Source organism: Tupaia chinensis, unplaced genomic scaffold (assembly GCF_000334495.1).
Source record: "Tupaia chinensis unplaced genomic scaffold, TupChi_1.0 Scaffold143646_1, whole genome shotgun sequence".
NCBI classification, from domain to species: domain Eukaryota; kingdom Metazoa; phylum Chordata; class Mammalia; order Scandentia; family Tupaiidae; genus Tupaia; species Tupaia belangeri.
The window spans coordinates 363,798-368,763 of NW_006203494.1; positions in this window are offsets into that span (position 1 = coordinate 363,798).

A 4,966-nucleotide genomic window follows, 5' to 3' on the forward strand; every position below is an offset into this window, starting at 1 on the left:
AGAAAAAAAAAAAAAAAAAAAAAAAAAACTCTCCAAAACCAACACCTTTACCTGGGCTGCTAGGGCCCCGAGGTTGGACATCTTCCAGCACCACCCCAGTCTCAACTCCCGAGCCTCCGGCACCCCGGCCTCTTGGCCATCCCTCGGACCCGCAGGTGGGCCCGGCCTCTGTGCTGGCTAATCCCTCTGCTGGAGTGCTCCCCGCCAGGTCCCTGCGTCAACTGCCCTGTCACCTCCTCGGTTCAGTGTCACCCTCTCTGACGCTGTGTGCACTCGGAGCCCCACCGACCTGCTTGGCTTCCTACCCCAGGTCCCAGTCCGGCTAGCGGCTAGCGTCTGCTCTGTTGGCAGAAGCGTTTGAGCACTGGAGGGTCCTTTCCGGGGCCTTCTCTGGTGGGAATCCAAGCTCGCTGAGTGTCAAATCCCACCAGGGGGCGCCAAGAGTAACCAACATGCTACCCCAGAGCCAGTAGTCAGATGCACACGCAGGACCTCCGCACATGTATGCACACCTGCATTACTTTCACACATACACGTGCACGTTCAGTACCTCCGTACATGTGTGCACATGCGTAGTACCTTCACATGTGTAATTCCACACATGCACACATGTGCAGCACTTCTACATGTACACACAATGATTCAACATGTGTACATACACACAGTGCCCCACACATGTACACATACGGAAAGGACACGTGGCACCTCCGCACATGTACATGTGTGTGCCGTATTTCCACACACGCGCACACACACAGCGAGTGAAACCAACCTACTTTAAGCTTACACTGACTCAGGCCAGCCAGCGGCGCGGCGTTAACGGGCGTCTGGATCTGACATGTCTGACCAGACCTGGCACGTGTGTGTGCCCCAAGTCCCAGAGGGAGGAGGCACTGTGGATGACTTCCCCTGGGAGGTGCCTTCTCATCTCCTCTCTCTGGTAAGTGCATGCACCCCCACCCCGGCAAATGAAAAGGCAATAACGAGACTAAGCGTGGACCAGCCCCATCACTCCGCAGCGGGGTGCTGCGCAGCAGGCAGACCTCACCTGGCCTGCTGTGGTTCGAATCCCTACCGTGGCTGGCAGACACAGGACCCTGACACAATGGAGAATGGGGAGGAGCACGACCGCGGGTGACCAGGCCCCACTGGGAGCGCTCTCTCTGTCTCCAGCTCTCTCATGGCAATGCACACACACTCTGGGATAATTAATTTTTTTTTAATTCCCAAAAAGTGCGTGCTGTCACTGGGGAGAGAGGACAGAGAGCCCCCAGGGGCACGGCCACGCGCAGTCGCCTCTCCTCTGGATTTTGGACACTTGTGCACACGTGTGCCTGGCACGTTGCTTGAGATAGCACGCTGCTTGGGCTGCTGGTTCTGTGCGTCGTGGCCAGTCACGTGGGGCCTCAGTCCCTAAACCCAAGCTCGCCCGCTGGCTGTGGGGCCGGCCCGGCGTGAGTTCCAGAGCAGAAACAAGTCGTGAGTCCTTACCGCCCTTCACCCCATCTGGAGTTTCAGAGGCCGCGGCGCAGCTGTCACTGCGGCAGTGAGGCGACGCTGGAGTGTTGGGCTCGCAGTCCCCCACTGTGTGCCCGTGGGGCAGGCTGGAGGACACGAGGGGACAGCGGCGTGACCAGGCCCGGAAGAGGTGGCGTGTCTCCACTGCCCTGGCCTGGCCCCGTGTGTGCCCGCACGTATTCTATGAAGAGAAAAAGAACCCCTTGGTTTTTGTTTCTATGAGAGCAAATATATAAATATAAATAAAACAAGAAAAGAAAAGAAAGCGAACCAAGCAAAGAGCGAGTGTAAGCCGCTGCGCCCTGTCCGCAGCTCGGAGGCTCGGCCGAGGCAGGCTCACGCGGCCACCCCACCACACGCTGTGCTAGGGAGCCTGCGCTGGCACTCCTGAGGTAGTGCCTTTCCTTTTCTCTTAGAGAGATTTTTCCTACCGGGCGCGTTCTCGCCAGGGAGCGACAGAGACAGAAAGCGAGGACTCGCTCTTTCGTGGGACAGCCGTGCTGCAATCCCTTCTCCTCTTCTCCCTCAGAATCTGGGGCATGCGTGCACACGTGGCATGATGTTCAAGCCGCTGGGTCCAGGCAAGGCCCCGGCTGCCAAAATGCACATTTCCCCGACGATGTGGCAAGTCCGGGGGTGGCCGCGCCACAATTCCTTCTCCTCCGCTCTCTCCTCAGGACCAGGGCGACATGAATTACAGCTGGCATGTTGGAAGCATTTGGGTCTAGGACTTGAACACAGGACTCGAACACATGGTCAACCATGTGAGATCCAGTAACTTAACCACCACGTCACCTGCCGGCCCGAGACCCAGCGTGCTGCCCCAGGGCAGGTCAGCCTGTTGGCCCACCGAGTTAGCTAAGGCCCCGAGGTGTGAAGAGACCTCTCGGGACAGAGGCAGCTCTGTGCTTTAACACGTGTGATTTCAGTTGTGTGGCTGCACTGTGCTGAGTCTCCCAGCCCCTCTAAACACTCTGTACCTCCAAACCATGCCAAGTGCCGGGGATACCTAGAGGAATAAAGGAATTGGGAATGTGTCCAGCAGGGGCTCAAGGGCCCGAAAGAAAAACCAGCGTCGGAGGAGCAAATTCAGTTCGGGGAGCAGCCGTGCTTGGGCTGGGGCGAGGGGGACGAGTACCCACACTACCACTTGTCGAAATCTCAGGAATCAGGGGAGAGGGCCAGGTACCAAGTTAGGGCAGCTTTGGGTGGTGGTGCTAAAAATCAGCTCAGAATTACTTAACCAGGGGCCAGCAGCTGGTGTAGTGGCGGAGGCGCTGGACTCCCACTTGGACAATTGCAGTTCAAGCCCCAGACCCAGCGGCTTGAAAATCACACCAGGCGCAGGTACATGTGTGCCCCAAATCCCAGGGGAGAATGGAGAAGAAGGGATGAAGCCTGGCCATCCTCCCAGGGGTGATTTCTCACTTTCCCTCTCTCTGTCTCTCTCCAGTGAGTGCACACGCCCTATAGCAAAAACATTAAATAAAAAAAGCACTTAAGCTGGGGCCAGTAGGTGGTGTGCTGGTTAACAACACTGGATCCCCACATGGCCAGCCATGGTTCAAGTCCCGGACCTGGTAACTTGCTTTCTCACTTCTCTCTTTCTCTCGTCTCTCTCTCTCTAGTCAAATTAAAATAAATAAATAAATAAAATAACTCTTAAAAATAAAAAAGTCCGTAGCCAATAAGGGAATTGTATGAGTTCAAATGTCAAAAACACAATCACAACAGACGTATTATAGGTCTAATTGGCTTTTACTCACATTTTATCAATGGGTAGCCCCTCTTCTGCAAAAGAGGAAGAGCACCCCCCAAGGACAGAGGGCGGGTTTGGTAAGGCAGGAATGAGGAAGCGGACCAGCAGGGAAGGCAATTGCGGAACTCCGGCCCCTCCGCCTGCTGTCTCACTGTTTTTGCAAGAGCTGAAGCAGAGGGGACTTTCTCATCGCCTGGACTGGGTAGCCTGGAATGTTCTGTGTTCAGGGGAAATGGTCTACGTGGGGCCCTACCTGCTTTCTGGACGTTTCCAGGAAACTGGTCCTGTGACATTTGGCATGGGTGACTCCATCTTGGTGTGGCCTAGTCTGTCGGGGACTAGGGCAGGATTGCAGTCCCTGATGTCAACACGCACAGCAGGAAGTCCTGGTTGAGAGGGCTCCAGCCTAAGCTGCCTGCTGGTGTCCCGAGGGCCGAGGTCTGGGTCTGGCTGCTCTGCTCGGCTCATCCAGGCCCACAGACCCTATCTGCATCTTAAAGCAAACTCATGTGTTGAAGATTCGTGGTTGCCAGTGTGGGAACCCAATCTCAACTGTGGGGACAAAGGGAGGAGGGCGTGTCTGGAGCCAACGCCATGTAAGAACCGTCTTTCTTTTTTTCTTTAGAGATTTTTGCTTTAGGGTGTGCACTACCAGAGCGACAGAGAGCAAGAAATGATCCCCTGGGGGGATGGCCATGCTGCAGTCCTTTCTCCTCCACCTCGAACCATGGTTGACTATGTCGGAGTCCAATGACGTAACCATTATGCAATCTACTGGTCCCGCCATCTCTCAAAGGTATTCAATTTAGCTTTGCTTTATTCTCAGATAGGTAGCAAGAGGGCTGCTGGCAATGCCAAGCCTTCACTGCTGCGTCCCTCATGAGAGCAAGACGGGAAGAGAGAGCACCTGGTTCATCTCCTCCCACGGAGCACATCCTTGTACGGACTCCCGCTAACAGCCCTGGCCTGGACCGAGCCTAGGGAGAGCTGTAGCAGGGGGAGCGCTGGAGGAGGGGAGAGCTGGAGGAGGGGAGAGGTGTAGGAGTGGGGAGGTGTAGGAGGGGGAGAGCTGGAGGAGGGGGAGAGCTGGAGGAGGGGAGAGGTGTAGGAGTGGGGAGGTGTAGGAGGGGGAGAGCTGGAGGAGGGGAGAGCTGGAGGAGGGGAGAGGTAGAGGAGGGGAGAGCTGTAGCAGGGGAGAAGTGTAGCAGGGGAGAGGGGTGTGGGAGAGCGGGGGGAGGGGGCAGCTGGGGGAGGAGGGAGCTGGGGGAGGGAAGAGAGCCAGAGGAGGACGGAGGACTGGCGAGCAGAGCAGGGACTGCAGCATGACCCCCCTCTGGTACCTCCTTGCTTTCACCCCGCACACCCGCTTCGCCCCCACAGTGAGCGCACGTGCCCACAGGCAGATTAGAACCCTGTGAGGGCATGGGTTTAAGTCCGGCCCCAACTACTTCCTAGTCCTGGGCGCTGGGCACCACACGGTAGGCTTCCAAAGAGTCCACGGTTCTTCGCTCTTTCCTCCGGGTTTCGTGGAAGGTGCCACTAAGCCTCAGTTGGCACTGGGACCCTGGTGAGCACCATCCAGGGTGACAGATGCGCCCGCACGGCTCTCCCCTCCCACACCTCTCCCACACACACCTCTCCCCCTCCCACACCTCTCCCCTCCCACACCTCTCCCCTCCCACACCTCTC